This window comes from Cupressus sempervirens, chromosome 11 (assembly GCF_028749045.1).
Source record: "Cupressus sempervirens isolate cs-2001-9-10 chromosome 11, ASM2874904v1, whole genome shotgun sequence".
NCBI lineage: Eukaryota > Viridiplantae > Streptophyta > Pinopsida > Cupressales > Cupressaceae > Cupressus > Cupressus sempervirens.
The window spans coordinates 441,110,834-441,123,582 of NC_143128.1; the positions used below are offsets into that span (position 1 = coordinate 441,110,834).

Below are 12,749 nucleotides of genomic sequence, written 5' to 3' on the forward strand. Positions count from 1 at the left end.
TGACCCAATTAGGATTTGTTAGTGTAGCATCACACCCAACATCTATACAGTCTTCAAAGCTAATTACGACACTTATTGAGAACTATATTTCTAAAGAAAGGGTTGTAAAGAGTATAACTAGAGAGATTTTCCTAGATCTCCAACCCAAGAACATAGAGAAGGTTTTTCATCTTCAAAGGGTAGATCAGTTCGTCAGATTGACCTATCACCAAGCAAAAAGATGGTATAGGGAACATGTTGAGGAAGCATCTAAAATCATTTAGTCCTCTTATCTCATTGAGAAGACTCCTCTAGGGTGTAAAGCAAGAAAATTTGACATGACAAGAGGATACATGAAGGAAGATATTGGATATTCTATCATACCCTTGAGTAGAGCCATGGGGTTGCCAACATCGAGGCACCTGAATATATGGATGGTGCATTTTATTGAAACTATCAAAACAGTGGAGATGCCAATTGATTGGGCTTTTGTTCTTAGTGATAACTTAGGTGAGCAATTGGTGGTGGTTAAGAATAATTGGAACTTCTATATGACATCATATTTAGTATACTTGTTAGGTGCAAGGATGAAAAATTATCCAGGATTGTTTAAAAAGGTGAGTATGTAAGATGCAAATGCATGGCCCTATATAGTATATCCTCAACTAGTGAAGAAAAGGCTTCCAAAGCATAGAAAGGAATACATGATAGTGAATGATTCTTTTATATTCATAATAATCTAGTTCATTAAAGAGGATTATGCAAAGAGGATGTAAGAAGAGGTAGTTGCAAAGATATCAGAGGTTGGAGCCTACTACATCCAGGGTACTGGGTACAACTTTCAATCGTAAAAAGCTTCCTAGGTATCCAAGTGATAGACTTTTACTATTAGAGATCACTCAACAACTCTTGCTTGCCTATGAAAAAGTTAGAAAGAAACATAAAATAACCTAGGTGTGGCCCATTACTATAGGACTATTTAGTGTGGTTCAGAAATAAGATATTCCATCTTTTAAGTTTGAGTAGGATCAATATCCTTTGGATGAGTATAATTCTCCTTGGCCCTATTTTAATAACATCAGAAGAGTGTAGTACTAGCTGGTAAGACATCTTAGCATGAAGATGAAATTGAGGACCACTAGATGAACATAGTAGATGACTATGATATCTAAATAAGGGATTATTGTGGGATGACTCTCTATCTGGCAACCAATGCTTTATAGATCAAGGTTCCTTTAAAGGTTGTGCAATAGGATACTAAAGATTTCCTTGATCCATTGTTCAATAGGGACAAGATTGGTGATCAACCCATTATGAATGTTGAGGTTGATGAGGAAGAAAATTCAAACATTAATCATCGAGCCAGGAACATTATTAAACTGAAAAAGGATTGGATTAAAAAACCTTTCAAATTGGATCCAATTCCTCAAGTGGTAGTCTTCCACATGCCAACCCACCCAACAAGAGATTGAGGAGCTAAGGTTATAGTGCTTAAATTTATAGCTCAGTCCCCTATAAGGCCAAAAATAGTGCACCAACTTGATAGAGAAGTTGGGTATTAGAGGGCTCAAAAGGGTAAAGGTAAGAGGAAGAGGAATTCCCCAAAAAAAGTTGAGCTAGAAGATGGAGTCACTCATGCACTACCTCAATCTAAGGAAGAAAAAGTACAAGGCTTAGAGAATGTGGAAGACACACAAGCCCAAGACAATCCTCAAGTGCCACCAACTAAACAAGGGCAAGGAGAAGTTGAAACTAAAGTGCAAGACGTTTCTCCACCTCAACAAGAAGTACAAGCCTCCCCTCCCACTCCTAAGAGAACAAAGATTAAGACTTTAGTTAAGAGGAGACAAAAGGTCATTAGGAGATTTATTCTCTTCCTCTTAGTCCTAGAAGCTATCCCAAAAGAAGGAGAGGAAGAGGAGGATGATGAGGAAAAAGAGGATAACCTTCCTTTGAACCAAAACTTGTCTCATGAGAGTGGTAGAATTGGAATAGAGAAGAAGCTCCACAATTACACATATATCCATTCCTAAGAAACCCATTTAGTCTACAACATTAGAGGATGAAATGTAGGAATAGATTGATGAATAAGAGGGCAAGGTTACTGATGCCTTTCAGATGTCAAATTTTGATTTTATGCCCATTGGCACTAAATTGGTAGGGTAAAAAATAAGAGACACTCCAACTAATCAACCTCAATAGGAGGATTGGAGTTAGTTTCCACCTCAGATACAAGGACCTTAAATAGTTCCACCATCACCAAATTAGGTTAAATTTTGCATGGATAAAGGTTCAATTACTCCCTTTCCTCCAAACAATAAAGAAGAATAGGTTCAAGAAAAACCAAAGGAAGAGCCACAACAAGTATCTACCAATGAAGTGTCGAAGGAATGACAAATAAGTGAGTATTCTTAGCAAACTTCCCATGACACAAGGTGAGAACTATGGACTCCATGGATATAGAGACTCCTGGTATGGATCTCTCAATAATTCACTACTGAGGAATAAGATAGGATGGTATTGATCAAAGTGCCAAGGAAGCCTAACTCACCACCAAAGGTTGCATGGGCATTAGCCTTCATTATGAGTGATCAAAATAGGACTTATTTTCTCATGTGGCTATCTCTCCTTTGAATTTAGATGTTGAAGAATTGACTACAAGAGATTATCAAATTAGGGAGGTCAATCTTGGGAAACCTATGTTGGACTTGGCTAATTTGATGGTAACAATAGGAATTAAAGAAGTGTTTAAGTGCTTAGAATAGGATGGGGAAAAATTGATAACACTTTAGAGAGAAAATGAGATCCTAAAAGGATATCTAAGCAAAGTTGTTGGTCCCTTAGATTCTGAACCTCCTGAGGAAACTTTGAATGCAACATTGGAGAAAAGGGATAACGAATCAGTGCAATTAGATCTATTTTTGTGAGCTTTTTAGAAATGGTGAGAAATTTTTGAAGAGAAAGGTGTATAAATTATACAAGGAAATCTGAAGTGTGTACACCATATGCAAGATAATGCAAATAGGCTAGTGGAAATTTTGAATCAAGATTTTGGTTTGATAGAAAAAATACATAACTAGGGCAAGGACTTATAAGCATTATAGTTAATCAAGGGCCAAAGGTACTAGATGTTAATGGAAGTATATATGGTAGAGGAGTTAGATAAAATTGATGACTAGATAGAGAAAATTTTAGGTGGTAATAAAGTAATGGAGACATTATATATAGAGATTCATAAGCTAAAGGATTAAACCCAAGAGAAAATTTTGGAGGTAGAGAAGCATTATTGTGATGTGTGTTTAGACATATTTTAGGACGATGCAAGGGATTAATTGACAAAATTAGAGGTATTAGTTGATCAATTTTAGAAGACTTTTGAAGAAGCTTCTAATGATGATGACATCAAGCAAGCATTTAGAATGGAAGAAGCCTTATTAGATTTAGATTTAAAACTCAAATATTTTACAGATACTTGCATCAAGGTGGGCAACTATAGGCAGAAAGTGAAGGACAGGTATGAGGCCTTAGATTTTCTAGATACAACTCTAGTCACTGAGATTATTGAGAAATTCAAGGGCAAATACCCAGACATAGCTCTGTTATAAAGGGTAACAAAATCCAAAAGCCCAAACTTCAGTTTTCACACTTGGTAAAATTTTGCATTTTTAGAACCTACTTCTGAGGTGCACAGGTGCACTTTTTCAGAGGTGCACCAATAGTTAACTACTAGTTCTAAGTTTAGAGCTTTTCATGCATCAAAAATGCATTCTAACAACATTTTAACTTCTACAAACACCTAGTGAATATGGAGCTTCTATTTTTGGCACTTCCAAACACTTCTACATCAACTAATGGCTTTCTTCTTATTTTCTCATGCTTTCTTAGTTTTAAGACATTTAAAGGCTTATGCATCCATTTAATGATATAAATATGGATGAAGTCCTACTAAGAACCTATTGGAGAGTTAGTTTATACATAATTAGATTTATTTTATTAGTTTAGAAGCATATGTTTGCATAAAGATATCTCTCACTCTCAACACAAATTAAGAAGAAAATTTCTTATAAATTTGGGAATGTAATATATATTCTATGCTGCCATTATTTTGATGCAATAATATATGTTGTTGGTGCTCGCATTTGGAGTGTAGTGATTCTTGCCCAAGAGTGTTATATTTTGTGAATATATGTTCATGGAATGTAATTGAGCCAATAGCTTTATTGTGTTATTCTAGTTGTGTGAACTTTTAATTCTAGCATTTCTTACATGTCTACAAATTCTACTGATGTACTTAGTTTGAGAAGAGATCATCATATTGTTCCTGGATAGCTTTTTGTCTCACATGAGCACTCTTCCCATGGCCTTGCAATTTGATGACAAGTGAAACATCTTACAGATACTAAATTCCCATCGACGATTGCATTAGTGGAATTAAGGAAGCATTGCTCCTATTTTTATTGGTTACCTATTGATCTTTTCAAAGTCTTAATTCATATATGTGTTGTTTCTATGGCTTATGTCCATTAGGATTTTAATTTTCATGTTATTTGCTTAAATTTCTTGTTACCCTATATTCATTATTTGTTTTACTAATCCCTTGGTTAAATTAGGAATTCACATAGTTGCATTTTTAGATTGCATTTATCATAAAAAAAAAAAATATAAAAATATATTTTTTTTTGTGTGTCTTATTCTTTTGAGATAGAAAGCAAATTCTACATCTTATCTGAATCATTTAAAACTAGCAAAGGCCTCCTCATGAACATTCAAATTTATCTTCAACTAAGTTGAATCCAATAGATCACAAGATCACTTAGAACCTTGGAGTTGATCCTAGATCAACTTTCCAAGAGAGGATTTTGAAAGGATTCCTATTGTTAAGCATCATGCAAAATGATAGCTCAACAAGTGTGGCACTAGAAGGATGGCCTTAACATTCGGAATAGAAAAAAAAACTTGCAATTTGAAAATTCTACATTTTTTACAAGTTCAATTTTTTTTTTGAGCTTTTGAGGTGCGCCAAGTGCACAAGTCTACCAAGTGCACAAGTGTGATGGGTGCACTATCTTCCAAGGTGTGCCATCTTCCAAGGTGTGCCTTTATTTTGAGAAAAAGTGTACTTCCTTTGAGTTGCATTTTTTTCAATTTTGATGCAAACTTGAGGATTCTAATCCATCATCCCAATCTCAGTGAGCTTTAAGATCTTTAGCAAGTACACATGAGTGCCTCAAGCTTAGCCATTTTTGTAAGCCTCACAGTGACAAAGGAATCCCCCAAATTCTACCACTTCCATTCAAAATTTTGTCATCTTCTTTAATTCCACCTCCACAACAACCACCCAACATTCCTCTAAATCCTCTAATAGTTCTGCCTCCACAAAAACCACTCATCATTCCACTTAATCCTTTGATTGCCTTTTTTGAAAATGTTGTAGACTCACCAGTTAACTTGATAGGTATACTTAATGATCTTCCTAAGAATCCTAAGAAGTTTTGCCCAAGTTTTATCTATGGAGATACCCAAACTACTAAAGATCACATCAAGGTATTCAAGAAAATTTTCAATTGAAAGTAGATTGCTAATGAGAATGTGGTTCTTCACTTATTCCCCTACTTTTTGGGGGAAGATCCCTTTAGTTGGTATGTTAATTTTCCACCTAGATGTATTGGAGACTAGGATACTTTTGAAAAATTGTTCTTGGAACAATTAAAAACCTTCATCAACCTAGTTGTGATACATCAACAATTCATATCAATCAAAAGGGACCCAATTGAGATGGTTCCACACTTCAACCATTGCTTTCATATGGCATACTGCAAGCTAGAAATGTCATACACCATACTAGTTGAAGCTACTATTCAGATTTATCTGAATGCTATGGACCATCTTATTGCCATTTTTCTAAGAAGAATTCTTTCAAAAAATATTGACATGTTGGATAAAGTCTTCATAGAAGCAATTACCTTTACTAAGAAAGCCAATCCTAATGGAGGAGAATTGATGCTTCTAGCTCAAGCTATTATCACAATGCCAACATATCCTATCAGAGCACCTATGATGCCTAGCCAATGCATACCTATGAATCCAGCTCCATTATAATAGACACCCACTTTGCAAAACCCCACTTTAACATATCCAGGGTATGAACCTCCAAATTTTGCTTTCTTTGAGCAAAAGGCAACAACTTCTACTCAGGCAAACAATAGTTTTGCCTCCAAGTTTGGTCAAATGAAGAAGACCATGTCACAAATGAACAATGAGCTCACTCACTTGAGGTTCTCACAAGGACAAAACAAAAAATTCCAAAGAAACAATGTTGGTCCTTACAACAACAATAATTACAATCAGAACTACAATAGGAATTTTGTTGGAAACAACAATACGATAAGCAATGATGGAGGAAAAATTTTCAATCCTCCTAATTGTAACAATGGCATCCAAAGATAAAATCAACAATGGAACACTCATCTGAACAATAGAAGCATTCTTGTAGATAATAGTTCAGTATGTGGATATCAACCAGTATGATGATGGTCAAAATGCATCTAATGATGATGGCTCATACTACAATGGAAATCAAGACATGACTCAGAATTCACAAGAAAATGACAATGTCCCTCCTATACAATTTAATGTTATGCTACTAGAATCTTACAATTCTAAAAAAAAATGCATAGGAACAAATAGTCAATGAAGAATTCTCTTTTCCATTCATTTGGGAACCAGACATTTAGCCTAAACAAATGCTTTCTTTTCACAATAATGATCGAAATACTTACAATATGAAAAGTAGAAAAGAAACTATAACAAATGGAATTCTTCCAACATTACAACCAAATCCTCCTGATCTGAGAGTGAGTAATAATTTGGTAATATTTAGGCCACCATATGGAGGACCAAAAAATTAGAATCAAGGGAATATGCCAACAACCTTGAAAAATCCTACTTGGACTATAGAAAACTATAGTGTGGTGGAATATTTGAAATGAACAAAGGCCAACATGTCTATATTTGATATGCTACAAAATTGTCCCCATCAATGAGAGGCACTAATGCAAACTCTTGATCATACAAAGGAACCCCACAATACAAATATTATTCCTCAAAAGATAGTATCTCAACAAGTCAATGCTTCAAAGGCAATGCCAACTATGTTTAAAGACACGGTTGAGGTGCCCCCATTTTTTCTTAGCATTAAGATATATGGGAAGAATCTTCATAATTTTTGAATTTATTTAGGGGCCTCTTGTAATCTTATGCCACTATCGATAGCATAAAGGTTAGGAGTCACTCCTTAGCCCTCCAACCGAATAGTGGCACAATTCAATAAAATAGAGGTGAAAGTCATTGGTGTGTTGAAAGATGTTCAAATATAGTTGAAAATTGATTCCCAAATTCAAGACATCATCGATATACATGTGGTTGATATTCCAAAAACATATAGAATACTACTAAGTAGAGAATGGACAAAATGCCTAAGAAGATGGTTTTCTACAGATTTTACTCAGTTATGGTTACCATGGAAAGGTTTGAACAATCAATCAAGATAGAAATAGAGCCAAAACTAAAAACAATGATTATAGAATATAATGCTTCAAATGAGGTGGCATTCGTACAAATAGATTTGGGCTCTTGCAAGGTGATGGCTTTTGATACAACTTCAACCAAAATATCATATGAACAAGGTGAAAAATCTAGGATTTCAATCCCAAAGGATGAGATTGTAACACAGTTCATAGACAACATGGTGCCTAACTTGCAATTTTTAGGAGAAGAAGCTGACCTCAATATCTTTCTTCTCCCAAGATTTTTTTGATTGCATAAAGTTAGTCATTCAGATTTCAAATGTTCATTGTGCTAGTAAGCAGTCACTAAGGTATTGACTCAGATGATGGAAGTAAAGAGTGGTAACATTCCAAAAGATGAACTTGCAAAAAATCAAAGTCCTATAAACAAATATTAATTTGTGGAAAAGTTTGAAAAGTAAATTGAAGATCTAAATGCATGATACAATGATACCTCTTTAGACAGTGGAGGTTTGTCTTCTTATCCACCAGGAATGATCAAAGTTCAAAGAAGAAGATGATACATGAAAGGTCAAGGATGGACTTTAGTGGTCATCCATCCTAAGCCCAAAGTGAATGGAATTATAGAATTGATAGGGGACATTTAGGAATAACAAGAAAAACATACAATTTCTGTATTGAGGAGTAACAATGGAAAATCATCAAGTCCACCCTGTGAAAAACTATAGTGGATTCCCAAAAAAAATCTTTTCATGCCCAAGAAAAAGTGAAGCTAAGGAAAAATAAGCATAAGGTTAGAAAGCCCAAAGAAGATCCAATCTAAACACTTCACTTCAATGGCTCCAAATACAAATTAGGAGCCAATGCAAGTATTGAGTTAATCAACCCAAAAGGTAAGTATTTCTATACAACATATCAATTACAATTTAAATATACTAATAATGTTGTAGAATACAAAGCATTGATCTGAGGACTTCTTTTTGCATTGGAGAAAGGAATCACATCTCTCATTTTCAAGGGAGATTCTTAGCTAGCTATAAGATAAGTGAAATTAGTATACTCCCATAATGATAAGAGGTTTCTTTCTTACAAGAAAAGAGTATGGGATTTGATGGATGATTTTGAGGCTTTGAATATAAAATATATTCTGAGGAGGAAAAACATGATAGCAAATGCCCTCGCTATTTTAGCTAAATTAAAAATATTTTAAGATAAATTGGTTATTTCTCCATCTATCTTGGATAATGCTACAAACTTCCAAGTCTTTTAGGATGATCAACATATACACAAATTTATCATGTGCAATGGCCACATTAAAGGACAGGAGATTGATGATACTCTAGACAAAAAATCTAAAAATGATGAACTTGAAGATGAATATTGGATCTTAAACTTAAAAACCAACACTATTCCTATGGAAATGGTTGAGTTGGAATGTATTTTTTATCATGATGAATTAGCTCTTAGTAGAAGAATGGTCAAAGTAAAAAGGATCAAGGATTGTGATTCATACAATTTGGGTATTGATAAAGATCCTAGAATGGTAAGGATTGAAAAGGCATGCAATGTGAAAGAAAGGGAAGATATTTTGAAATTACTTAGAGAGTATAGGGATGTCATTACTTAGAGTTATGAAGAGCTAAAAAAATATGATCCTGAGATTATTATGCATGACATTCTATTGAAACTTGATGCAAAGCCTTTCTGACAAAGACAAGCCTATTAATCCTATTATTGAACCACTGATAATGAAGGAAGTTAAGAATTTGCTTGATGCCAAGATAATATTCCCCATTTTCCATTCTATGTGGGTGGCTAACTTGGTTCCTATTTGGAAAAAGATTGAAGAGATTCATCTTTGCATATATTTTCATTATTTAAGCCTTGCATCTCAAAAGGACAATTAGTCTTTTCGATCACTAGATGAAGTTCTACAATTTGTTAATGGTTCAAAGATGACATCTTTCTTAGATGGATATTCAGGATATAATCAAGTAATGGTTGATGAAGATGATAGGTTGAAGAAAACCTTCATGACTAAATGGGGAACTTTTTCTTATAGAAGAATGCCTTCTAGGCTGATTAATGCAGGGGCTACATTTCAATGAGCCATTGATGAAGCTTTTAAGGGATTAATAAACAAGGGTATAGTCACCTACATGGATAATTTAACTTTCCCTTCAAAGGATTAAAACACTCATATTGCTGATTTAAGGAAGATATTTAATAGATGTCACAAATATGACATATCCCTCAATCCAAAGAAATGTTTGTTTGGGGTTACTAAAGGAAAGATCCTGGGACATATAATTTTTGAAGAAAGAATATCCATTGATCTTGATAGAATTGAAGCTATTCTAAAGTTATCACCTCCTCATTGTCAAAAAGAACTTAAGTCTTTCTTTGGGAAGATAAATTTTGTGCAAAAATTCATAAGCATATTTGTAGAGATAGTTCATACACTTAATGATTTACTCAAAAAGGGAGCTAAAATAGAATGGGTTCCAAAGATTAAGAAATGATTTGAGAATATCAAAGTGGCTATTTCCATGGCCTCAGTACTACTAAGTCTAGACTATGGACTATCCTTCAAAATATACTCTTTTGCTTCAAAACATTTGTGTGTTGGGATTCTTATCTAGACGTAGGAAAAGTAATATGAAAGGCCGATTGCCTTTATGAGTTTCCCTTTGAAGAATGTTGAGTTAAACTATTCTAACCTTGAAAATTGGTATTTTTCTTTAATCAAGGTGGTAAATAAGTTCTACCATTATATACTAAGGAGCAAGGTATATGTGGTTGTGCCTAATCTAGTGGTTAAGACATTGTTGATGCAAAATGAACTTGGTGAAAGAGAAGGGATACAGATGCCAATCCTTCAAGAATTTGGTTTAGAGATTCAACCCATGAAATTAGTAAGATGCCAAGGATTATTGAAAATGATAGAAGATAACCAAATTGAAGATGAAAATAAATTTTGGTTTGATGGTAAAATAGATGTAGACGATCAAAAGAAAATTGTAGTATTCTCAAGTTGATATTGATCAAGTTGTAATAATAGATGTCTGGTACTAGGATATTGTTTACTATTTTTCACAAAATTAGTGTCCCAGTTGGATGAATAGTTAATGGTGTAGGGGACTCAAAATTAAGTGTGAATCCTACATGATGCATGATAGAAAATTATACAAAAGGAACTATGAAGGTATTTACTTAAGGTGTTTAGGATGTAAGGAAGTAAAAGAGGTTTTAGAACAATTTCACAATAAGTATGGTACAGGGCATGGTTCAACAAAAGCAACTACTCATATGATTTTAAGATAAAGTTATTTTTAGCCCACTATATTCAAAGATAATTTTGAACACATGTGTACTTGTCATATTTTTTAGACTAGTGCTAATAGAGAAAGACATATTGCAATGCCATTACAACTTGTGTTCAAGATATGCCCCTTCATAAAGTGGGGGCTAGATTTTTTTGGTCTAGTGAACCCACCATCATCAACTATGTACAATTTTATTCTCACAACTACTGATTATTGTATGTACTAGATAGAAGCAGAGATATTTAGAAATTACATGGCTAAGGTGTTTATGGATTTCTTGGAAGAACACATTATTACTAGATTTGGGATGCCATTCTCCTAGTGTGCGATAACAATAAGCTTTTGCATCAATATTACCAACTCAATGGGTGCTAGAAAATTAGGTTATTATCAAATTCTCTTCAAATTATTATCCACAAGGAAATGGTGTGGCTAAATGTATGAACAAGAACTCGATCACAATAATAAGATGTTTTTTAAAGGACAATCCTAATGATTGGCATACACAACTCAAATATACATTATGGACAAACTGAGTTAGGGTCAAAAATAATCTAGGAACATCTCCATATTTTCTTGTCTATGGACAAGAACCATTATTCCCACTTAACCTTGGGATTCAATGCTAAAGATGCTGACAGAGTACAACTCAGATTGATGAATCTTTTAGAGATGGATGAGAAATAGGTAGCTGCTTTGGAGCATATAGCAAAACATCAAGTGGTCATCAAGAGGTGGTTTGACAAGAGGGCCATGATAATGTATTTTAGAAAATCTGACCTTATTCTACTCTGGGACAAGGCAAAAGAAAAGCCAAGCAGTCACCCTAAGTTTCAATGCTTGTGGATTGGTCCTTATCAGATTGTGGAAATTTTGGGAGAAAAATCCTTTAGGCTAAGTTCCTTACAGGCAGAATTGGTTCCATTGCCAGTCAATGGGAAATTTTTGAAGCATTACCTTGAAGCCTAAAAGATTTAAAATATATATATTTGTGCAAGTTTTTTTCTTTTTGGTTGTGTTTTTTTTTTCTTTTAGTTGTGTGTTTTTTTTCAAAGTTGTGGTAGTCTAAGGGGTAGATGCACTCAAGATTTTATCTTGACATATCTTACTAACCTTTCTTTTGGTTTCAATTTTTGGGAAGAGATATTTATTTGTCAAAAAAATTCAAAGATTTTGTTTCTTATACCAATTGAGGAATGGATGTTTCTTATAGTAATAGGGAACTTTTAGTCTTGAATTTAGAATTTAAAAATACTCATACCTAAGTAAAGGTGCATAGTTGCACACCTTTAAAACTCCTAAGTGCATTGAAAAACTCCATAAGGTGCACACCAAGTGCACCCCATGAGGTGTGCTAGTGCACATCCTTATGTATTAGAGTTTTAATAAAGATAAAAGTGCACCTAGCACACCTGAGAGATACATCAGGTGTGTATTTTTTTTGCATTTCTAGGGCTAAATTTAGTTTTTAAGGTGTTTTCAAACAATTACAATTTCTTAGATTTGTTCATGTTTGTATTAGGGTTTGAATTAATCAATATTTCTTCAACTTTAGAATCATATGCATTCTTTTTGTGTAGATTCAGTGGCCTCTTCATCATCCTCACTTGCTGCAAAGATGGTTCCAAAATATGTGATGTTCAAGTTTCAAGGTGTTCTGACCAAGTTGCACTTTCAAGATGACTATTTAGAGATCCATCACTTTCAATATGATTATTAAGAGATCTAGGACATTGAACTTGGTCACATAGATTTGAGCACATTCCTAATATTGTGAAAAAATCCCACCAAAAAATCTCCAATGATATCTACTTTGATCCGATGAGGACTTGTTAGCACAACATCACACCCAACATCTATACAATCTTTAGAACTAATTATGACACTTGTTTAGAACTATGTTTCTGAAGAAAGGGTT

General features: G+C 34.0%; 1 pseudogene; it reads left to right on the plus strand.

Moving 5' to 3' along the window:
* The first annotated feature begins 377 nt into the window (after nucleotides 1–377).
* Nucleotides 378–12,749, plus strand: part of LOC149530313 (uncharacterized) — a 34,954-nt pseudogene continuing 22,582 nt past the window's right edge.